This window comes from Budorcas taxicolor, chromosome 22 (genome assembly GCF_023091745.1).
Source record: "Budorcas taxicolor isolate Tak-1 chromosome 22, Takin1.1, whole genome shotgun sequence".
In the NCBI taxonomy this organism is placed as follows: Eukaryota; Metazoa; Chordata; class Mammalia; order Artiodactyla; family Bovidae; genus Budorcas; species Budorcas taxicolor.
This window is the reverse complement of record NC_068931.1, coordinates 16,871,865-16,887,594: the sequence shown is the minus strand read 5'-3', so window position 1 is coordinate 16,887,594 and position 15,730 is coordinate 16,871,865.

Here is a 15,730-nt window from a genome sequence, read left to right as displayed (position 1 = left end):
TGGTGGGTGAGGCCATGCTCAGTAAGTCTTTAATCCAATTTTCCACTGATGTGTGGGGCTGTGCTCCCTCCTGAAGTTTGGCATGAGGCCAAACTATGGTAGGGATAATAGCTGTAATGTCAACCTCCTTCAGAAGGACTTAAGCTAGTACACTGAGGCTCTCAGGACTGTTGTAGTCAGACCCCGCAGCAGGCCACTGTCAACTCACACCTGCAACATAGACTCTGGGACACTCACAGGCAAGCCTGACTCAGTCTCTTGTAGGGTCAGTACTTCTTTCTCCTGGGTTTTGGTGCACACAGGTTTTGTTTTGCCCTCCAAGAAAATGTGGGTTTTATTTTTCTAGAAAAGTGGAATCTAATTATGATCTTTCATTATAAATCAATAACTGAAAAAATTACTCTTTAAAGGCAGACATTTAGTCTTTATTAGAGAAGATTATGGAAAGATGCCTTTCCAACCGTCTCAATAGTTCTCTGACTATCTGTAATTGGAGGCATTCTATATTTGTGGATGCTGTTGGCATATAATTGATTTAAATACTTTTTTTAATTTGAAAATTGAGGGATATTTCTTAACCTTATTTTGTTTCTTTAGTTTCTTACTATCTATATTGATAGAGCAGCTATTAGATAGTTCTGGAGATATGAGTAACCCCTGATTATTTTAAATGTAATTTACAAATGACTTTACCTCATATATGTACAAAGCTTACTGTTACCAGAACATCTGTTATTTCCTTTCAGTTGCATAAGAGTATATATATTTAAAGCTGGTTCACATTTTTATTTTAATTAGGCAAAACTGTTGAGAAACCTTTGAATCTTCCTGTCCACTGAAACTCTTTTAGATGGCTCATTAAATGACACATTAATTATTTTTAAGTTAGTCAACAGATTTATTTCACTGGTCTCTGTTTTCAACAGAGACATGTAATACTGTGGGGAAAAGGAAATTCAATTATATACACATTCTGTTTGCCATTTCCATCCAATTGTGGCTATTTATTTATTTTTTAAAAAAATTTATTTTATTATTTTTTTCAACCCATCAGTATTTTATTTATTTTTTATTATTTTTTTAATTTTTATTTTTACTTTATTTTACTTTCAGTACTTTACAATACTGTATTGATTTTGCCATACATTGACATTAATCCACCTTGGGTGTACATGAGTTTCCAAATATGAACCCCCCTCCCACCTCCCACCCCATATCATCTCTCTGGATCTTCCCCGTGCACCAGCCCCAAGCATCCTGTATCCTGCATCAAACATAGACTGGCGATTCGTTTCTTACATGATAGTATACATGTTTCAATGCTATTCTCCCAAATCATCCCACCCTCTCCCTCTCCCTCAGAGTCCAAAGAAGCTAGATCAACTTCATATACTTGGATCAAGTACATGAACTTATATGAAATACTCATTTTTAAATAACTGGTGAGATTTTATAAAGCCTGTTCATTCAAGTCAGCAACTAAATTGTGCCATTATAGAGTTTTGAATCATATATACCTGCAGCTTAGTGCTAATTTGGATACAGCTGTTTATATATCTATACTATTCTGATAATAATTTTAATTTAAAGTGTGAAAAACAAAATATTTTAGTTTAGAAAGATCTTTTTTAACAATTTTGTTTTACCATTCCAAAATATACTTTTTTTTTAAGTTGAGAAAATTAAGATAAAGCAATGAGTCAAAGATAGTAAAAACAGCAGCTCATCTATAATGAGAATTTACATTTAGCTTTTTTAGTCTTTTTTTAATATAAATTTAATTATTTTAATTGGAGATTAATTACTTTACAATATTATATTGGTTTTGCCATACATCAACATGAATCTGCCACAGGTATGCACGTGTTCCCCATCCTGAACCCTCCTCCCTCTTCCCTCCTCATACCATCCCTCTGGGTCGTCTCAGTGCACCAGACCCAAGCATCCAGTATCATGCGTCGAACCTGAACTGGTGATTCATTTCATATATATTATCATACATGTTTCAATGCCATTCTCCCAAATCATCCCACCCTCTCCCTCTCCCTCTCCCTCTCCCAAAGAGTCCAAAAGACTGTTCTATACATCTGTGTCTCTTTTGCTATCTCACATACAGGGTTATCATTACCATCTTTCTAAATTCCATATATATGCATTACTATACTGTATTGGTGTTTTTCTTTATGGCTTACTTCACTCTGTATAATAAGCTCCAGTTTGATCCACCTCATTAGAACTGATTCAAATATATTCTTTTTAATGTCTGAGTAACATTCCATTGTGTATATGTACCAGCTTTCTTATCCATTCATCCTCTGATGGACATCTAGGTTGCTTCCATGTCCTGGCTATTATAAACAGTGCTGCGATGAACATTGGGGTACACGTGTCTCTTTCAATTCTGGTTTCCTCGGTGTGTATGCCCAGCAGTGGGATTCCTGGGTCATAAGGCAGTTCTATTTCCAGTATTTTTAAGGAATCTCCACACTGTTCTCCAAAGTGGCTGTACTAGTTTGCATTCCCACCAACAATGTAAGAGGGTTCCCTTTTCTCCACACCTTCTCCAGCATTTATTGCTTGTAGACTTTTGGATCACAGCCATTGTGACTGGGATGAAATGGTACCTCATTGTGGTTTTGATTTGCATTTCTCTGATAATGAGTGATGTTGAACATCTTTTCATGTGTTTGTTAGCCATCTGTATGTCTTCTTTGGAGAAATGTCTGTTTAGTTCTTTGGCCCATTTTTTGATTGAGTCATTTATTTTTCTGGAATTGAGCTGCAGGAGTTGCTTGTGTATTTTTGAGATTAGCTGTTTGTCAGTTGCTTCATTTGCTATTATTTTCTCCCATTCAGAAGGCTGTCTTTTCACCTTGCTTATAGTTTTCTTTGTTATGCAGAAGCTTTTAAGTTTAATTAGATCCCATTTGTTTATTTTTGCTTTTATTTCCAATATTCTGGGAGGCGGGTCATAGAGGATCCTTCTGTGATTTATGTCAGAGAGTGTTTTGCTTATTTTCTCCTCTAGGAGTTTTATAGTTTCTGGTCTTACATTTAGATCTTTAATCCATTTTGAGTTTATTTTTGTGTATGGTGTTGTTCAGTCTTTATTTCCTCTCCTGTCAATTATATTCAGTTCAACATGACATAATATATTTTCCTCCAGTATTTTCTACTTCCCATTACTAACTCATAAATAATACATATAGATTTATATTTCTAATTGTAAACCGCTTTTGCATTCCTCATGGTGCCTAGCATAGAGCTTACTAAGCTGTATGCTATTATGTATTTGTCACATGAAAATTCTCTTAAAAACCTTATTAGTGTGGGAGAACTGTGTGGGATCTCATAAGAATTCATGTTTCATGTTTTTCTGCTTGTTTTCAAGACACAATGATTGAGATTATACTCACTGTTTACCTCTAAGGAGCCAGCCATTGCCTCATTACCCTTTAACTTTACTTTGTCCTCTTAATGATAATTCATAATTTTCTGAATTCTATGTAACTAGAAAACCTACATGAATATCTGAAAAAATTTATACAGCTATATTATAATATCCCAGAGACTTTATCTTGACATTTGATTTTCTTCTAGAACAACCAGTGTTACTTTCATTACAAATCTTATGAGTTTTATAACTTTCATTACAATGTGAATTCACAGAAATTTGAGGATGAGGAAGTAAAATCATTAGTTATATCTTCAGGGGATAACTATGGTCATACCTAGGAAACTATGATAACCTACAAAAACCTTGTAAAGTTGTCATAAAATGATACCTAGGACACTTTAAATGACTTATGAAAAAGAAATTCTGCCAAGCAGCAATACCTTTGGTAACTTAGGGTATAAAACACACTGTGTTTAGGGAAGAAACACTTAAATGACAGCACAGACATAGAGTGTAGTGCTTCCTGCTAAACTGAAGTAGCACCATTAAAAGCTGCAGACCATAAAAAGGGCAGACTAAGCATGATGGTAGAGGATACTTCCTCAGCCCCTTGGAAAAAAGTTAATTGTCTGTGCTTTTTATAAATAATGTGATATTGAAGCAAAAACGTCTCCATTTTATCTTTTTAGTCTCTACAACACAATCTATAATTCAGGTCCTGATGATTTTTCTATGATATTTAATTATTGTCTTTCCAAACCTTTAGCTGTCCCCTTGCCAAAATTCTCCTTCTTCCATCACCTACATATATAAAAGTGCCTCGCAGTTGGGTGAGTGTGGTTATCTCATTGTTGTTTTTAGAGCTCTGCCACTGTCCACAAGGAAAGTAATTCTCAGCCTTGTGGGCTCTTCCTCAGCAGAAACCACAGCTTCCCATCCTTCCATTCTACGACTCACCATGAACAATTTAGGTCTTCCCTCTGTTCATCTGATATACCTCATTTTCCCTGTTCCATTGAGGACTTTTTTTTTTTCTATTTTGTTCCTGGAACACACTCTTTTCCCCCAAGATTATCTGGATCATCTTTTTTCCATCTTAAAAACCTACTGAAAATGGTGAGTCATATTGATTGAAACATCAAAATCCATACACAGTGTAAACTTTGGGTGATATGGCATAATGCTAAAAATTTGGCAAATGTAAGAGTGGACACAATATAAGACTTTGAGTAATTGATAACTTATTTAAGACTTTATTTTGCCCTCTTTGAAAAGAGAAAATTCCAGGGAACTAGTATGAACACTGATTAAAATAAAATTAAGGATGAGTGGCCTATGTGTTAGGGGTCACAGACAGTCTTAGGGTGCAATTGAATATTGAGAATAATATGAAGAACACCTGATCAAACTCTTTTAAAAGTCTTTTGTTAGATAAGAGTGTCTTTTTTAATTGAGATATTATTTTCAACCTCCCAAAAGTGAAGAATTTTACAGTCTATTTTAATATTAAGTACTATCTTTTAGACCATAGGTGAGGAAGAGTGGGAAGAGAAAGATAAATAGAAAGGAGGAAGTTTACTTGTTTACATATCTATCTCTCTCTATTATTTATATATTCATCAGTAGACTCTTAGAGAGAGAGGAAGAGAACCCCAGAGAGAGAGAACACAGCAGGTTCCAGGATTACAGAGGCAGCTCTCAGAATTTCTTGCCTGAATGTATGCAGAAGAGAGACCTGTTCCTCCTTCCAAACTAAATTGCATCATTTGCAATTGAAGTATTAATGATGGACCATTCTAAACTCTAGGATTTAATAAATGAGTCTTGTTGGAAAAGCTAGAGAATTAGACGGTAGCAATGCACTAAACAAGGAAAGAATTCAGAGAATTGCAATTAGAACTGATTGAAAACTCTCTATAATTGTCATATAAAATTATTTTTTGAACCCAGATCAGCACAGAATTACTAGGAAGCATCAACTATTGATACCCAAGAGGATAATTAAAAGAGAAAATCTATTGTACCAAGTCTACTGATTTTTGCTAAATTTTTGATGAGTAATGATAAATGTTAGTACCTGTAAATCTTACTGTGTCTGATATAGTTTATTATATGTTTACTTAAGCCAAATGTTTATCAATTTGCATGGACATTTCACTCTAGTTAAAAGACATATGAATACCACTGTTATCATGATAAGGTGCTGAAAGAAATAATGCCCATAGATTCAGTTTCTTAAAAATATGTGAACTCAGAGGATCTGGTTAAAGATGGTGGAGTAGAAGGATCTGCACTCATCTCCTGCAAGAGCAACAAAATTGCAACTAGCTGTTGAATGATCTTTGACAGGAGGACGCTGGAATCAATCAAGAAAATATATCCCATGTCCAAGGACAAATAATAAGCCACAGAGAGATGGTGGGAGGGGCATGATCACAATAAAATCAAATACCATACCTGCCACAAACTAGTGACCCACAAACTCGAGAACAATGGTACCAAAGAAGTTCTCCCACTGTTGTGAAGACTCAGAACCTCATGTGAGGCTTCCCAGCCTGAGGACCCAACAAAGGGACTGGGAATCTGACTTTGAAGCATAATGGGATGTGATTACAAGACTTCCATAGGACTGGGAGAAGCAGAGACTCCAGACTCAGAGGGCATAAATAAAATCTTGTTAGCACAAACACTCAGAGGAAAGGATCAGTAAATCCACAGGAAAGTGAATCAAACCTACCTGTTACCTATTGTGAAGGTGTGGATCAGCAGGGCCTCACAGGCAGCAACTTTCTACGAAGGTTCTCTTAGGTTTAAGTACTCTTGGACATCTGGTTAATCTCACCATAGAGCACATAGACTCCAGGGCTGGGTTACCTCAGGGCAAATAACTACTAGGGAGGGAGGGCAAACTCACCCATCAGCAGATAATTGGATTAAAGCTTTACTGAGCAAGGCCTTGCCCATCAGAGCAGTTCAGTTCAGTTCAGTCACTCAGTCATGTCCGACTCTTTGCAACCCCATGAATCGCAGCACGCCAGGCCTCCCTGTCCATCACCATCTCCCGGAGTTCACTCAGACTCACGTCCATCGAGTCCATGATGCCATCCAGCCATCTCATCCTCGGTCATCCCCTTCTCCTCCTGCCTCCAATCCCTCCCAGCATCCGAGTCTTTTCCAATGAGTTAACTCTTCGCCTGAGGTGGCCAAAGTACTGGAGCTTCAGCTTTAGCGTCATTCCTTCCAAAGAAATCCAAGGGTTGATCTCCTTCAGAATGGACTGGTTGGATCTCCTTGCAGCCCAAGGGACTCTCAAGAGTCTTCTCCAACACCACAGTTCAAACACATCAATTCTTCAACGCTCAGTCTTCTTCACCATCCAACTCGCACATCCATATGTGACTACAGGAAAAACCATAGCCTTGACTAGACGGACCTTAGTCGGCAAAGTAATGTCTCTGCTTTTGAATATACTATCTAGGTTGATCATAACTTTTCTTCCAAGGAGTAAGCATCTTTTAATTTCATGGCTGCAATCACCATCTGCAGTGATTTTGGAGCCCAAAAAATAAAGTCTGACACTGTTTATACTGTTTCCCCATCTATTTCCCATGAAGTGATAGGGCCAGATGCCATGCTCTTCGTTTTCTGAATGTTGAGCTTTAAGCCAACTTTCTCACTCTCCTCTTTCACTTTCATCGAGAGGCTTTTTAGCTTCTCTTCACTTTCTGCCATATGCCTGGTGTCATCTGCATATCTGAGGTTATTGATATTTCTCCCGGCAATCTTGATTCCAGCTTGTGTTTCTTCCAGTCCAGCGTTTCTCATGATGTACTCTGCATATAAGTGAAATAAGCAGAGTGACAATATACAGCCTTGACATACTCCTTTTTCTATCTGGAACAAGTCTGTTGTCCCATGTCCAGTTCTAACTGTTGCTTCCTGAGCTGCATACAGATTTCTCAAGAGGCAGGTCTGGTGGTCTGGTATTCCCACCTCTTTCAGAATTTTCCACAGTTTATTGTGATCCACACAGTCAAAGCCTTTGGCATAGTCAATAAAGCAGAAATAGATGTTTTTCTGGAATGCTCTTGCTTTTTCCATGATCCAGTGCATGTTGACAATTTGATCTCTGGTTCCTCTGCCTTTTCTAAAACCAGCTTGAACATCAGGGAGTTCGCGGTTCACATATTGCTGAAGTCTGGCTTGGAGAATTTTGAGCATTACTTTACTAGCATGTGAGATGAGTACAATTGTGTGGTAGTTTGAGCATTCTTTTGCATTGCTTTTCTTTGGTATTGTAAGGAAAACTGACCTTTTCCGATCCTGTGGCCACTGATGAGTTTTCCAAATTTGCTGGCATATTGAGTGAAGCACTTTCACAGCATCATCTTTCAGGATTTGAAATAGCTCAACTAGAATGCCATCACCTCCACTAGCTTTGTTCATAGTGATGCTTTCTAAGGCCCACTTGACTTCACATTCCAGGATGTCTGGCTCTAGATTAGTGATCACATCATCATGATTATCTGAGTCGTGAAGATCTTTTCTGTACAGTTCTCCGTGTATTCTTGCCACCTCTTCTTAATATCTTCTGCTTCTGTTAGGTCCAGACCATTTCTGTCCTTTGTCGAGCCCATCTTTGCAGGAAATGTTCCCTTGGTATCTCTCATTTTCTTGAAGAGATCTCTAGTTTTTCCCATTCTGTTGTTTTCCTCTATTTCTTTGCATTGATCACTGAGGAAGGCTTTCTTATCTCTTCTTGCTGTTCTTTGGAACTCTGCATTCAGATGCTTATATCTTTCCTTTTCTCCTTTGCTTTCTGCCTCTCTTCTTTCCACAGATATTTGTAAGGCCTCCCAAGACAGCCATTTTGCTTTTTTGCATTTCTTTTCCATGGGATGGTCTTGATCCCTGTCTCCTGTGCAATGTCATGAACCTCCATCCATAGTTCATCAGGCACTCTATCTTTCAAATCTAGACCCTTAAATCTATTTCTCACTTCCACTGTATAATCATAAGGGATTTGATTTAGGTCATACCTGAATGGTCTGACGGTTTTCCCTACTTTCTTCAATTTAAGTCTGAATTTGGCAATAAGGAGTTCATGATCTGAGCCACAGTCAGTTCCTGGTCTTGTTTTTTTTTGACTGTATAGAACTTCTCCATCTTTGGCTGCATAGAATATAATCAATCTGATTTCGGTGTTGACCATCTGGTGATGTCCATGCGTAGTCTTCTCTTGTGTTGTTGGAAGAGGGTGTTTGCTATGACCAGTGCATATTCTTGGCAAAACCCTATTAGTCTTTGCTCCACTTCATTCCAAAGTCCAAGGCCAAATTTGCCTGTTACTCCAGGTGTTTCTTGACTTCCTACTTTTGCATTCCAGTCCCCTATAATGAGAAGGACATCTTTTTGGGGTGTTAGTTCTAAAAAATCTTGTAGGTCTTCATAAAATCATTCAACTTCCACTTCTTCAGCGTTACTGGTTAGGGCATAGAGTAGGATAACTGTGATATTGAATGTTTTGCCTTGGAGATGAACAGAGATCATTCTGTCATTTTTGAGATTGCATCCAAGTACTGCATTTCGGACTCTTTTGTTGACCATGATGGCTACTCCATTTCCTCTCAGGAATTCCTGCCCACAGTAGTAGATATAATGGTCATCTGAGTTAAATTCACCCATTTCAGTCCATTTTAGTTTGCTGATTCCTAGAATGTCGACGTTCATCCTTGCCATCTCTTGTTTGACCACTTCCAATTTGCCTTGATTCATGGACCTGACATTCCAGGTTCCTATGCAATATTGCTCTTTACAGCATCGGACCTTGCTTCTATCACCAGTCACATCCACAACTGGGTATTGTTTTTGCTTTGGCTCCATCCCTTTATTCTTTCTGGAGTTATTTCTCCACTGATCTCCAGTAGCATACTGAGCACCTAATGACCTGGGGAGTTCCTCTTTTGGTATCCTATCATTTTGCCTTTTCATACTGTTCATGGGGTTCTCAAGGCAAGTATACTCAAGTGTCTTGGATTCCCTTCTCCATTGGACCACATTCTGTTAGGCCTCTCCACCATGACCCGCCCGTCTTGGGTTGCCCCGCAGTCATGGCCTGGTTTCATTGAGTTAGACAAGGCTGTGGTCCTAGCGTGATTAAATTGATTAGTTTTCTGTGAATATGGTTGCAGTGTGTCTGCCCTCTGATGCCCTCTTGCAACACTTACCATCTTACTTGGGTTTCTCTTACCTTGAGCGTGGGGTATCTCTTCACGGCTGCTCCAGCAAAGCACAGCCGCTGCTCCTTACCTTGGATGAGGGGTGTCTCCTTACTGCCACCGTTCCTGACCTTCAACGTGGGATAACTCCTCTAGGCCCTCCTGTGCCTGCGCAGCCACCACTCTTGGGTTGCTCCTCCCGGCCACAGGCCCTGGCTCTGGGTGTGGGTGGCTCCTCCCAGCTGCCTCCCCTGGCCTCCAGCTTGGGGTGGCTCCTCAAGGTCACTGCCCCTGGCCTCGGGCACGAGGTGGCTTCTCCCTGCCGCCCCTGACCTCGGACGTGGGGTAGCTCCTCCCAGCCACTGCCACTGACCTCGGACACAGGGTAGCTCCTCTAGGCCATTCCTGTCATCGCAGCCTGGCACTCTAGGCCACTGCCCCTGACCTCAGACATGGGGTAGCTCCTCACAGCTGCCTGCGCTTAGTGAGCCGGCTTGCAGCTGCCTGCCCACCAGAGCAAGACCTAGTTTTTCCCACCAACAATCCCTCCCATCAGGAAGATTACACAAGCATCTTAGCCTCAGCCATCAGAGGACAGACAGAAGAAGCAAGAATACCACAGCAACTAAAAAAAACCACTTACAGAAAGTTAATCAATATGAAAAAGCAGAAAGTTATGCCCCAGATGAAGAGACAAGATAAAACCCCAGGAAAACATCTGAATAAAGTGGAGATAGGCAACCTTCCAGAAATAGAATGCAAAATAATGATAGTGAATATGACTCAGGATCTTGGGAAGTGAATGGAAGCAAAGAGTGAGAAGATGCAAGAAATGTTTAACAAAGACCTAGAAGAACTAAAGGAAAAGCAGAGATGAACAATACACTAGAAGAAATACATACCAGAATAACTGAGGCAGAAAAATGGATAAATATCATGGAGGATCAGATCAGTCAGTTCAGTTCAGTCACTCAGTCATGTCCAACTGTTTGCGACCCCATGAATCACAGCACGCCAGGCCTCCCTGTCCATCACTGACCCCCAGAGTTCACTCAGACTCATGTCCATCGAGTCAGTGATGCCATCCAGCCATCTCATCCTCTCTTGTCCCCTTCTCCTCCTGCCTCCAATCCCCCCTAGCATCAGAGACTTTTCTAAGGAGTCAACTCTTCACATGAGGTGGCCAAAGTATTGGAGTTTCAGCTTCAGCATCATTCCCTCCAAAGAAATCCCAGGGCTGATCTCCTTCAGAATGGGCTGGTTGAATCTCCTTGCAGTCCAAGGGACTCTCAAGGGTCTTCTCCAACACCACAGTTCAAAAGCATCAATTCTTCGACACTCAGATTTCTTCACAGTCCAACTCTCACATCCATACATGACCACTGGAAAAACCATAGCCTTGACTAGACGGACCTTTGTTGGCAAGAATGCTGGAAATCACTGGCACAGAACAGAATATGAATATATATATATGAAAAGAAATAAAGACAGCCACTGGTGACCCACTCCAGTACTCTTGCCTGGAAAATAACGTGGGCAGAAGAGCCTGGTAGGCTGCAGTCCAGGGGGTCACTAAGAACCGGACACAACTGAGAGATTTCACTTTCACTTTTCACTTTCATGCACTGGAGAAGGAAATGGCAACCCAGTCCAGTGTTCTTGCCTGGAGAATCCCATAGATGGCAGCCCACCAGGCTCCCCCATCCCTGTCGCACAGAGTCAGACATGACTGAAGAGACTTAGTAGCAGCAGCAAGAGACCTCTGAGACAACATTAAACACACCAACTTTCACATTTTAGGGGTCCCAGAAGGAGAAGAGAGAGAGAAAGAACTTGAGAAAATATTTGAAGATACAATAACTGAACACTTCCCTAACATGGGAAAGGAAATGATTCACCAAGTCCAGGAAGCACAGAGAGTCCCAGGCAGGATAAACCCAAGGAAGAACACACTGAGACACATAGTAATCAAACTGATAGAAAGTAAAGATAAAGATAAAATAGTAAAACAACAAATAACATACAAGGGAATTCCTCTCAGGGTATCAGCTGATTTCTCAACAGGAACTCTACAAGCCAGTGGGAATGACATTATACATTTAAAGTGAGGAAATGGAAGAACCTACAAACAAGAATACTATAGCCAGCAAGACTCTCCTTAAAACGTGATGGAGCAATCACAGCTTTCAAGACAAACAAAAGTTAAGAGAACTCAGAATATGATCATACATATTCATAATTACCTTAAATGTAAATCAATCAAATGACATAGACTGGCTGAACAGATTAAAACATTTTCAGGTATACACTTCCACTTATCACATCACTCTGCTTGACTCCCCAAATTGTATGTAATTATTTTATATAATCAGGCTAATTATTTTCCCATTATGGCTTGCAATTGTAATTCTCTTTTATTTTTTGTCTGGTTATTCATTGTGAAAACTGATAAACATCTTTTATTATTGTGGTTATGTAACTGTTACTCACATATTATCATTGTATTATGATTGGTCCACAGAAAATTACAGAATTCTATGTCACCTAAACTACCATTTAATAGAAAAGCCTGTAATCAATTTTTAAAATACAGTTACCTATCAGAATTATGTTGGCATTTTTTGAAAAATACAAATGCCCAGATATTACTTTTTTTTTTTTTTTTTTTTTTTGCCCCAAGCTTTAGATATGGTTCTAATGAGTAGTCATGTTTAAAAACAACTGGGATATATAAGGATATTTTACTTTAACAGTTTGCTTCACTTTTTCTATTTCATATTCAGTTCTCCAATTTCATTTAAGTTTTCCAATTTCTCTCTTTTTTTATTTGATGTTCTTTCTCAAGCCTTTCTGAAGTTCACTATAAAAGCTTTGTATACATGTGCAAATAATATATATATATATAATGTATGTGTATGTAAATATATATATATATAGTTTAGAAAATTTATGAATTTTGCCTAAGTAAAAAATTAATGATATTTTGATTCCACTTGCTTGGCTTAATATGAATGGAATACTAGATTTCTAATTAAAAAATAGATATGAAACAAGCAACAAATGTTTGTTGTACAGCATAGGGAACTATATTCAATGTCTTCTAATAGCTTATAATAGAAAATAATTTGAAAAATAGCATATGTGCATATATAAATGAATTAAACACACAAAATAGAATTCTACTTTTTGAAATTTAGTAATATTTATTTTTTTGCCAGTTTCTTTAAATGTCCTAAAAACAAAAGAGTCCAAAATGCAGTATTGGATGCAATCTCAAAAATGACAGAATGATCTCTGTTCGTTTGCAAGGCAAACCATTGAATATCACAGTAATTCAAGTCTAGACCCCAACCAGTAACGCTGAAGAAGCTGAAGTTGAACAGTTCTATGAAGACCTACAAGACATTTTAGAACTAACACCCAAAAAACATGTCCTTTTCATTATAGGGGACTGGAATGCAAAAGTAGGAAGTCAAGAAACACCTGGAGTAACAGGCAAATTTGGCCTTGGAATGTGGAATGAAGCAGGGCAAAGACTAATAGACTTTGCCAAGAAAATGCACCGGTTATAGCAAACACCCTCTTCCAACAACACAAGAGAAGACTCTACATATGGACATCACCAGATGGCCAACACCGAAATCAGATTGATTATATTCTTTGCAGCCAAAGATGGAGAAGCTCTATACAATCAACAAAAACAAGACCGGAAGCTGACTGTGGCTCAGATCATGAACTCCTTATTGCCAAATTCAGACTTAAATTGAAGAAAGTAGGGAAAGCAATAGATCATTCAGATATGACCTAAATCAAATCCCTTATGATTATACAGTGGAAGTGAGAAATAGATTTAAGGGACTAGATCCGATAGATAGAGTGTCTGATGAACTATGGAATGAGGTTTGTGACATTGCACAGGAGACAGGGATCAAGACCATCCCATGGAAAAGAAATGCAAAAAAGCAAAATGGCTGTCTTGGGAGGCCTTACAAATATCTGTGGAAAGAAGAGAGGCAGAAAGCAAAGGAGAAAAGGAAAGATATAAGCATCTGAATGCAGAGTTCCAAAGAACAGCAAGAAGAGATAAGAACGCCTTCCTCAGTGATCAATGCAAAGAAATAGAGGGAAAGAACAGAATGGGAAAGACTAGAGATTTCTTCAAGAAAAGTAGAGATACCAAGGGAACATTTCCTGCAAAGATGGGCTCGATAAAGGACAGAAATGGTCTGGACCTAATAGAAGCAGAAGATATTAAGAAGAGGTGGCAAGATACACAAGAACTGTACAAAAAAAGATCTTCATGACCCAGATAATCATGATGGTGTGATCACTCATCTAGAGCCAGACATCCTGGAATGTGAAGTTAAGTGAGCCTTAGAAAGCATCACTACGAACAAAGCTAGTGGAGGTGATGGAATTCCAGTTGAGCTGTTTCAAATCCTGAAAGACGATGCTGTGAAAGTGCTGTACTCAATATGTCAGCACATTTGGAAAACTCAGCAGTGGCCACAGGATTGGAAAAGGTCAGTTTTCATTACAATACCAAAGAAAGGCAATGCCAAAGAATGCTCAAACTACTGCACAATTGCACCCATCTCACATGCTAGTAAAGTAATGCTCAAAATTCTCCAAGCCAGGCTTCAGCAATACGGGAACCATGAAATTCCTGATGTTCAAGCTGGTTTTAGAAAAGGCAGAGGAACCAGAGATCAAATTGCCAACATTTGCTGCATCATGGAAAAAGCAAGAGCGTTCCAGAAAAACATCTATTTCTGCTTTATTCACTATGCCAAAGCCTTTGACTGTGGATCACAATAAACTGTGGAAAATTCTGAAAGAGGTTGGGAATACCAGACCACCAGACCTGCCTCTTGAGAAATCTGTATGCAGGTCAGGAAGCAACAGTTAGAACTGGACATGGAACAACAGACTGGTTTCAGATAGGAAAAGGAGTATGTCAAGGCTGTATATTGTCACTCTGCTTATTTAACTTATATGCAGAGCACATCATGAGAAACGCTGGACTGGAAGAAACACAAGCTGGAATCAAGTTTGCCAGGAGAAATATCAATAACCTCAGATATACAGATGACACCACCCTTATGGGAGAAAGTGAAGAGGAGCTAAAAAGCCTCTTGATGAAAGTGAAAGAGGAGAGTGAAAAAGTTGGCTTAAAGCTCAACATTCAGAAAACAAAGATCATGGCATCCGGTCCCATCACTCCGTGGGAAATAGATGGGAAAATAGTGCAAACGGTGTCAGACTATTTTTGGGGGCTCCCAAATCACTGCAGATGGTGACTGCCACCAGGAAATTAAAAGACGCTTACTCCTTGGAAGAAAAGTTATGACCAACCCAGCTAACATATTCAGAGAGACATTACTTTGCCTACTAAGATCTGTCTAGTCAAGGCTATGGTTTTTCCTCTGATCATGTATGGATGTAAGAGTTGGACTGTGAAGAAGGCTGAGTGCCAAAGAATTGATGCTTTTGAACTGTGGTGTTGAAGAAGACTCTTGAGAGTCCCTTGTATGCAAGGAGATCCAACCAGTCCATTCTGAAGGAGATCAGTTCTGGTATTTCTTTGGAAGGAATGATGCTAAAGCTGAAACTCCAGTACTTTGGCCACCTCATGTGAAGAGTTGACTCCTTGGAAAAGACTCTGATGCTGGGAGGGATTGGGGGCAGGAGGAGAAGGGGACGACAGAGGATGAGATAGCTGAATGGCATCCCTGACTCAATGGACGTGAGTCTGAGTGAACTGTGGGAGTTGGTGATGGACAGGGAGGCCTGGCGTGCTGCGATTCATGGGGTTGCAAAGAGTTGGACAGGACTGAACGACTGAACTGAACTGAAAAACATCAAATAACTATGTATGAAATACAACATTTTAAATAATTTTTGTGGGATATGATTAATGCAAATTCATTAAATATAAATCTATTATATATAATTTATTCATGACATCATTAAAGATCTGTTCAGTTCAGTCACTCAGTCGTGTCCGACTCTTTGCGACCCCATAAATTGCAGCACGCCTGGCCTCCCTGTCTATCACCATTTCCCGGGATGCTCCTTTTCTTTTTTCTTCATTTCATAAAGAGTATTCTCAGAG